The sequence below is a fragment of the Lampris incognitus genome, chromosome 10, assembly GCF_029633865.1.
Source record: "Lampris incognitus isolate fLamInc1 chromosome 10, fLamInc1.hap2, whole genome shotgun sequence".
Lineage (NCBI taxonomy): Eukaryota > Metazoa > Chordata > Actinopteri > Lampriformes > Lampridae > Lampris > Lampris incognitus.
In genome coordinates, this window is record NC_079220.1 from 42,700,183 (window position 1) to 42,709,851 (window position 9,669).

Genomic DNA, 9,669 nt, shown 5'->3' on the forward strand with positions numbered 1-9,669 from the left:
GAAGACAGCCTTTAAGACTCCCCGTGGTCATTATGAGTACCTGGTAATGCCGTTCGGCCTCACCAACGCCCCGGCGGTGTTCCAGGCACTCATGAATGACATCCTTCGCGACATGCTCGACCAATTCGTTGTCGTCTACCTTGATGACATCCTCATCTTCTCCAGGTCCCTCGAGGAGCATGTCCAGCACGTGCGGCAGGTTCTCGAACGCCTCCTTCGTAACCGGCTGTTCGTCAAGGCTGAGAAATGCCTGTTCCATTCTGAGTCAGTGGACTACTTAGGTTTTATCGTGGAGGGAGGCAAGACTCGAGCTGATCCTCGCAAGATCAAAGCGGTGGTGGAATGGCCGGATCCTAAGTCACGTAAGGAACTGCAGAGCTTCCTCGGGTTCGCGAACTTTTACAGGAGGTTCGTCCGAAACTACAGCTCTGTTGCAGAACCCCTCACCCGTCTAACCTCCCCCTCTCAGCCGTTCGTCTGGTCCCCAGCTGCTCGCTCTGCATTTCTGTCGCTCAAGGAGAGGTTCACCAGTGCCCCCGTCCTGCTCCATCCCGATCCCAAGAGGCAGTTCATAGTTGAGGTGGACGCTTCGGACACCGGATTGGGGGCTGTGCTCTCCCAACGATCAGAGGCCGACCAGAAGGTTCATCCTTGCGCGTTCTTCTCCCGCCGGTTCCTTCCCGCCGAGGAGAACTACGATGTTGGTAATCGGGAGCTTCTCGCTGTAGTGGCTGCACTTGAGGAATGGCGCCATTGGCTGGAGGGGGCAGAGCATCCATTTACCATCTGGACTGATCATAAGAACCTGACGTTCATCCGGGCAACCAAACGTCTCAATGGTCGGCAGGCACGGTGGGCCAGCTTCCTCAGTCGGTTCGACTTCACACTGACTTATCGTCCTGGCTCCCGCAACACCAAGGCAGATGGTCTGTCTCGTCAACACCTTAAGGAACCTGTAACGGTGGAACCAAGTCCCGTCCTCCCTGAGACCAAGGTCGTTGGCGTGGTGACCTGGGGCCTTGAAACGGTGGTCAAGCGCGCCTTGCGCTCCAGTCCAGCCCCGAGCAATGTGCCGCCTCGCCGACTGTTTGTTCCGGACTCAGTGAGGTCTCGGGTCCTCAAATGGGGCCACACCAGTCAGCTCGCTTGCCACCCTGGAGTCCACCGCACTTTCACTTTCATAGCTCGACGGTTCTGGTGGCCCACTATGAGGAGGGACGTCAAGGAGTTCGTCATGGCCTGCACCATCTGTGCCCGCAGCAAGGCCTCTCACCAGGCACCGGCTGGTCTGCTGCAGCCCCTTCCTATTCCCAGTCGGCCCTGGTCCCATGTGGCGTTGGATTTTGTCTCTGGACTTCCTCCGTCTCAGGGCAACACAGTGATCCTGACGGTGGTGGATCGCTTCAGCAAGGGTGTTCACCTGGTGGCTTTGCCTAAGCTTCCTTCTGCTTCAGAAACCGCTGACCTCCTGATGAGCCACGTCTTCCGTTTGCATGGACTTCCCAAGGACATTGTGTCAGACAGAGGGCCCCAGTTTGTTTCCCGTGTGTGGCGTGCTTTCTGCAAGGGGTTGGGCGCCTCGGTCAGCCTTTCGTCGGGATATCATCCGCAGACTAACGGACAGACTGAGAGGATGAACCAGAGTGTGGAATCTGCTCTCCGTTGCGTCGCTGCCAAGAAGCCAACCTCCTGGAGTCAGTTTCTCCCCTGGGTCGAGTATGCGGTCAACTCCCTGGTCAGCTCCGCCACCGGCCTCTCGCCCTTTGAGGCATCCCTGGGTTACCAGCCGCCCGTCTTCTCTGCACAGGAGTCCGAAGTGGAGGTTCCCTCCGTGCAGACTCATCTGGACCGCTGTCGTCGTGTCTGGGAGATCACCAGGGCTGCGCTGCTCCGTGCTACGGAACGTGCCAGACGAGGAGCTAACCGTCGCCGATCCACAGCACCAGCTTACCAACCCGGACAGAGAGTCTGGCTGTCCACCAAGGATCTCCCCCTTCAGTCCTCTGCCAAGAAGCTGAATCCCCGGTTCGTTGGACCCTTCGAGATCCAGGAAGTACCCAGTCCTGCAGTTGTGCGTCTTAAGCTCCCGGCCTCCATGAAGATCCATCCGGTTTTTCATGTGTCCCGAGTAAAGCCTGTCTCCGAGAGCCCCCTTATGCCTCCGGCCCCAGCTCCGCCTCCCCCTGAGATTGTGGATGGGCATCCACAGTGGAAGGTCCGTCGGCTGATGGACGTCCGACGCAGGGGACGGGGGTTCCAGTATTTGGTTGACTGGGAGGGCTATGGGGTGGAAGAACGAAGCTGGGTATCCCGCCAGCTCATCATGGACCCTGGTCTGCTCGCTGAGTTCTATCGCCGTCACCCTGACAAGCCTGGCAGGTCGCCTGGTGGCTCCCGTAGAGGGGGGGGGGTACTGTTAGGGCTCGGTCTGTTGACCAACCTGGCAACCAGCAATGAGAGCGGGGGAAGGGCGCGTCTGAAACACCTGCAGCCTATCTACTCGTTAACCACTCTAGTATAAGTTTGTTTGCTTTCCAGAACTCGTCGCGAGTTCGTCCTGAACAGTCCCGTGAGTAAATTCTTCGTCTCGAGTTTTGTGACATTTCTGTGTCTCCCGGTGGAGTACAGATTGTAGTATTCTCCGTGTTTTTGCTTGTTTGATTATTCCCTTGTGTCAGTTCTCCTTGAGAGCTTGTTCGGATAAGAACTCTCTTTGTGTTTTCCCCATTGGATTTTCCCATCGTGATTTTCTAGTTGAGATCAAGTTTTTGATATTCTAATTTCTCCTCTCTCACTGTGGATCTTATTACTCGGTTGGACTTCTACCATTAAAGGAGCAGTTTGTGTTTTTTCCCCTTTCGGACTCAAAAGGAGCAGTTTGTGTTTTTTCCCTTTCGGACTTTAAAGGAGCAGTTTACGTTTTTTCCCTTTCGGACTTTAAAGGAGCAGTTTACTTTTTTTTCCTTTTCGGATTAAGGGGGCAGTTTACGTTTTCCCATTTTTAAGAAGCTATTCTCAAGTTCCGCCTGAAGCGCCTCCCCCTTCTGTCCAGGCCCGGCCGGCTCTCCTCTACGAGTCCTGCCAGGTTGGTGCTTTACTTTGTCTTGTGTTGTCGCTATTGGGTTCGTTCTACAAACCTTAACAGAAGAACGTTTGTGAGACGCAGAACAAATGAAAAGATGCTGGAAGAATGCCTGACGCCATCTGTTAAGCATGGCGGAGGTAATGTGATGGTCTGGGGTTGCTTTGGTGCTGGTAAGGTGGGAGATTTGTACAGGGTAAAAGGGATTCTGAATAAGGAAGGCTATCACTCCATTTTGCAACGCCATGCCATACCCAGTGGACAGCGCTTGATTGGAGCCAATTTCATCCTACAACAGGACAATGACCCTAAACACACCTCCAAATTGTGCAAGAACTATTTAGAGCAGAAGCAGGCAGCTGGTATTCTATCGGTAATGGAGTGGCCAGCGCAGTCACCAGATCTGAACCCCATTGAGCTGTTGTGGGAGCAGCTTGACCGTATGGTACGCAAGAAGTGCCCATCCAACCAATCCAACTTGTGGGAGCTGCTTCTGGAAGCGTGGGGTGCAATTTCTCCAGATTACCTCAACAAATTAACAGCTAGAATGCCAAAGGTCTGCAATGCTGTAATTGCTGCAAATGGAGGATTCTTTGACGAAAGCAAAGTTTGATGTAAAGAAAATCTTATTTCAAATACAAATCATTATTTCTAACCTTGTCAATGTCTTGACTCTATTTTCTATTCATTTCACAACATATGGTGGTGAATAAGTGTGACTTTTCATGGAAAACACAAAATTGTTTGGGTGATCCCAAACTTTTGAACGGTAGTGTATATATATAGTAGTGTAGAGCCGAAGTAACGGAGAAGACCGTAGGTTCACACTTTAGCCGTGTAGGCAACTTTCTTTAATCCACGGTAAATCAGCGAGACAAACAAAACCCACAGCTCGACTGAGCGGAGGTGGCAAGAATAACCAGAAAACTGGCTGGACAACCATAACTTAACCCTGCGTTAACCTGCCAGGGCAACCATGACTTAACCCTTAGTTCCTGGGTTGAATTCTGTCCCCAATACGTGTCCACCACATGAGCCCCCCCAGAATTCGCCCTAGTAATCGAAGTCAGGCAGGCGCGGGTGGACGACAGGCCGTCCGCGGCGGCTCCGGATAACAGGGGCCGGAGTGTCTGTGGGAGGCATTGACGCGGGCCTGTGGAGGTCGGCCTGAGGAGCAGAAGAGGCAGCTCGGGCCTCCACGGGGGGAGGAGGCGGAGCCGGGGGACGACCGCGACGAGGAGGTTGGGCTAACTCCAACGGCTGCGTCAAGTCCAGGTGTGCGGGTTTAACTCGGTCCACTGAAACATGCTCGGCCGTGCCCCCAAAATCCACCACCAGGTGCTTAGTTCCCCGTTCCAGGACGCGGAAGGGGCCGTCATAAGGGGGTTGCAGAGGGGGGCGGTGTGCGTCGTGACGGATGAACACGTAGTCCGCTGACTGCAGACCTGGGGGCACCTGGGACACCGGAGTGCCGTGTTGGGCGGTAGGGACGGGTGTGAAAGCTCTGACCCCGTCCAGCAAGGAGGCTCGTTGGTCCACAGCTGACCAGGGACGCGTTGCATTGGGCATGAAATCGCCTGGGACTCGTAGCGGCGTGCCGTACACCAGCTCCGCAGAGGAGGCTTGTAGGTCTTCCTTCGGGGCGGTCCGCAGGCCCAGCATGACCCATGGGAGCTTGTCAACCCAGTTGCAGTCCTTGAGAGTAGCCCGAAGCGCAGCCTTCATGGACCGGTGGAAGCGCTCACATAGGCCGTTCGCCTGAGGGTGGTAGGCGGTAGTGCGATGAAGCTTGACGCCCAGAGCCTCACCCACAGCATTCCATAGCTCTGAGGTAAACTGTGGCCCACGGTCAGATGAAAGGTCGGAAGGCGTACCGAAACGTGAGACCCACGACCCAATAAAAGCCCGGGCCACATCAGCAGACGTCGTGGATGCCAGGGGAACAGCTTCAGGCCAGCGCGTAGTCCTGTCCACCACAGTGAAGAGGTAGGTGAACCCATGGGAGGGGGGTAGGGGACCAACCAGGTCGACGTGGACATGGTCAAATCGTCTCTCCGGCACTGCGAAGCGTTCCAGGGGCGCCTTAATGTGGCGGTGTATCTTAGCCCGCTGACAGGCAACACACGAGTCGGCCCACGCTTTCACGTCTCTCTTAAGTCCCTCCCACACAAACTTAGCAGAGGTCAGGCGCACGGATGGCTTACCGCCTGGATGAGAGAGGCCGTGCACAGCTTCAAATACGGGGCGTCTCCAGCTGTGCGGGACGATGGGCCTGGGCTGTCCTGTGGAGACGTCACACAGGAGGGTGACACCTGTGTCGCTGAAAGGAACGTCCTGCAGGCGGAGCCCCGTGTCGGAGGCCCGGAGACGGAGGATGCTCGGGTCCGTGGCCTGGTCAGCAGCCATCTGTGCATAGTCAAGGCCTAGGTGGACCGCTCCAATCACTGCCCTAGACAGGCAGTCAGCTACCTGGTTAGACTTACCAGCGACGTGCTGGATGTCGGTAGTGAATTCCGAAATGTAGGAGAGTTGTCGCTGCTGGCGAGCGGACCATGGCTCGGCCGTCTTGGACATGGCAAACGTGAGGGGCTTGTGGTCCACGTACGCAGTAAACTCGCGGCCCTCTAGCAGGAAACGGAAATGCCGGACGGCGAGCCAGAGACCGAGGAGTTCCCTGTCAAAAGTACTATACTTGCGCTCTCGGGGTGTAAGCTGGCGACTGAAAAAGGCCAAAGGCTGCCAAGCCCCCCCCACCCACTGTTCGTGCACCGCACCAACAGCATAGTCCGATGCATCCGTGGTTATGGAAATAGGCGCCGTAGGTGAAGGATGCGCTAGCAGGGTAGCCTGGGAGAGCGCAGCTTTAGTCTCGGTGAACGCACGGTCCCGCTCTGCTGTCCAGTCGACCGCCTGGTTGGGGGACATGCCTTTCAGCGCCTCGTACAGTGGCCGGATGATAAAGGCGGCTCGAGGAATGAAGCGGTGGTAGAATGTCACCATCCCGATGAACTCCCTGAGCGCACGAGCTGTTTGGGGGCGCGGAAATGCCGCCACCGCTTCCACCTTTGAGGGCAGGGGGACTGCCCCGTCCCCAGTGATGCGGTGCCCGAGGAAATCAATGGCTGTCAGCCCGAACCGGCACTTCGCCGGGTTGACGATCAGCCCATGCTGGCTGAGGCGTGTGAAGAGGGCATGAAGATGGGGCAGGTGTTCTTCCTCGGAGGCGCTGGCGATGAGTATGTCGTCCAAATAGACGAAGATGAAAGGAAGGCCACGGAGCACTGAATCCATCAGCCGCTGAAAGGACTGGGCCGCGTTTTTGAGTCCAAATGGCATTCGTAGGAATTCAAATAGGCCGAATGGGGTTGTCACCGCTGTCTTGGGGATGTCTGAGGGGTGCACGGGAACTTGATGATAACCACGGACCAGGTCGACTTTTGAGAAGACGCATTTGCCAGACAGGTTTGCAGAAAAGTCCTGGATATGCGGGACAGGATAGCGGTCAGGCGTGGTGGCGTCATTTAGTCGGCGGTAGTCCCCGCATGGGCGCCAATCTCCATCAGGCTTAGCGACGATGTGGAGTGGGGACGCCCACGGGCTGTCAGAGCGGCGGATGATCCCCATGCGTTCCAGGTGCTCGAACTCAGACTTGGCAATGGCGAGTTTGGTGGGGTCGAGACGCCTGGCTCTGGCGTAGACCGGGGGCCCCTTCGTAGCAATGTGATGCTCCACCCCATGCTTAGCGGTGGGTGCAGAGAAGGTAGGCTGGGTGAGGTCAGGGAACTCAGCGAGGAGGCGGGTGAACTTGTCTGCCTCTGAGAGAGAGTTGGCTAGACCTGCATAGGCCGCTTCCCTCCGCGTACATGCGAAGGAGGAGAAGGTTAAGGCATCGACCAGACGGCTGTTCTGAATGTCCACTAGCAAACCGTAAGCGCACAAAAAATCAGCTCCGAGGAGGGGAAGCGTTACATTGGCCATGACGAACTCCCACGTGAAACGTTGTCCACCAAAACACAGTTCTACAAACCGCACGCCGTAGGTGTGGATAGGGCTGCCGTCAGCCGTCGCCAACTGGGGACCCCGCTCCCCGCCCATGATGTCGACGTCAGTAGCAGGGAGCACGCTTCTCTGTGCGCCCGTGTCACAAAGAAATCGCCGACCGGAGATGGTGTCGAGGATGAAGAGTAGCCTGCTCGTATCGCCAACACTCATGGCCACTACTGAGTGTTGGCCCTCTCGTTTCCCGTCGGCCTGTAGTTGCAGGGGGAACGGCACCGTTTAGCTTTCGCACCAAATCGAGCGTGGTACATACAGAGTCCAGAGGGCTTGTAGCGGTCTGATGGTGTGGCGCCACCGTCGGGCCACGCCCGCGATGTCGGCGGGGGGCCAGTGAAGGTAGGAGCCAGCACCCCGGCATGGGAGGAACGTTGTGTAGCGACGAAGAATCGGTCAGCCTCCTTTGCCAGCTCACGGGGATCAGTGATGGTGGAGTCAGCGAGCGCAGTCTGGGCGTGGGGCGGCATGTTGCGCAGAAACAGCTCCATAAACAGGAAACATGGCTTTTCTTGACCCAGTAGGTTTAACATCCTGCTCATTAGCTCCGATGGTTTGCCATCTCCCAAGCCCTGAATTGCGAAGAGGCGACGTGCTCTCTCCGTTGCTGACAGTTCAAAGGTTTCAAGGAGGAGATGTTTAAGTGCGGCGTATTTACCATCGGCCGGTGGGTTGGTTATGAAACCGCTTATCCTGGAAGCCGTAGCGCACCCCAGCGCTGCCACTACGTAGTAGTACCTGGTCTCGTCTGCTGTTATGTCTCTGAGCGCGAACTGTGCCTCAGCCTGCGCGAACCATGTAGCCGCGGAAGACTCCCAAAACTCCGGCAGTTTAATTGCAACGGCGTTCGTAGCTATAATGTGTGTGGTTTCAGAAAACTTATCCGAAAACCGACGTCGGGGTCACCAGTGTAGAGCCGAAGTAACGGAGAAGACCGTAGGTTCACACTTTAGCCGTGTAGGCAACTTTCTTTAATCCACGGTAAATCAGCGAGACAAACAAAACCCACAGCTCGACTGAGCGGAGGTGGCAAGAATAACCAGAAAACTGGCTGGACAACCATAACTTAACCCTGCGTTAACCTGCCAGGGCAACCATGACTTAACCCTTAGTTCCTGGGTTGAATTCTGTCCCCAATACGTGTCCACCACAGTAGCAAATTAAGGGGGCAGCTCGGGATGCCGCATCCGGGACGCGAACCCGTGACTCCCACACTGCAAGAGACTACATTAACCAGTCGACTAAAGGGTCCGACCCGTCAACCAAGGGCCAACTTGTCTACTTACCCATGCACGTTACAGTACATATATATATATCAGGCCCGTAGCCAGAAACATATTTTGGGGGGGGGGGGGTCGGGCAACACTGCCGAAAGCTACCGCTAAATAAAATTCCCACACTGTATACTATAGCCTAATACCCAACCGTACGGTAAATGTCAACGTATTAATGTCCCATAGATAATCATCAATGAATTAATAAATAAAAGTGGGTCTTACCTTATAAAAGCAGGTCCAATCGTCTTTTTTGTCTGCAAAAGATGTCCAGTACCTCTTCCGGCGTCACCACAATGTCTCTGTGCTCCGAGAGCAATGTCAGTCCATTAAGCCGTCTTTCCGTCATTGTACTGCGCATTTTGTCCTTGATCCTTCCTAGACGGGAAAAACTTCTCTCGACATGGGCACTGGTGACAGGAAGCGTGGTCAAAACGCGGAGAAGCTTGAAGATGCTTGGAAACAACTCACTGTTACAGGCATTTAATGCCTCAATGGCATTTTGTGGAACATAAGTTGCATTTTTCCATTTATCCCGCCAGGTGTCAATTTCTGACTTTACAACTTCCAGATGCGGTGGCACTTCATCAGGATACAGGTTGGAGAGCGCTTGAGCTGAGCTGTCGTTCAGCATGCTGACCTTAGATGGCAGTAATGAGCAGAGGTTGGAGATCACATTTCTGTGTTTGCTGAAGCGTTCCTTCATCTGTGATGAATAAAAGTCAAGCATGACTTGGAAAATCTGCCTGAACTCCATCTCAGAGTTAGCCCTCATCTCATCTACCTGCTTAATAACAGCATCAGCAGCTGAAACGCAACTCACCAAGTCACAATTTTCCTTCTGAAGGAAGGTGGACAGGTGGTAGGTTTTTGCAAGCATCTTCTCACTCACATTCATGGACAGCATGCATTCTGCATTGTCAATTGAATTAAAGAGCTGAGTGGCTTTGACAGATGTGTCTCCTGTGAAGGTTTCACTGATTTTCTGCAGGCTGGATTGCACAGGGTCTAAAAGCTCGTTGAATGTAAATATTGCGTCATGGCGTTCGACCCATCTCGTTTCACACAACTTCGTCAGTCGCGTTTTCTTGCAGTCGGGTAAAACACGTTCCGTCTCGTGTCGCAGACTGGCAGACCGCAAAGCCGAATCATGGAAAAAAGTGCAGATTTCCGAGACAATTCCATAGCAATTTCGCACCATTTGTACAGTGCAGCACTTGTTTAGGACCAAATTCAAACTGTGGCTGGCACAGTGCACAT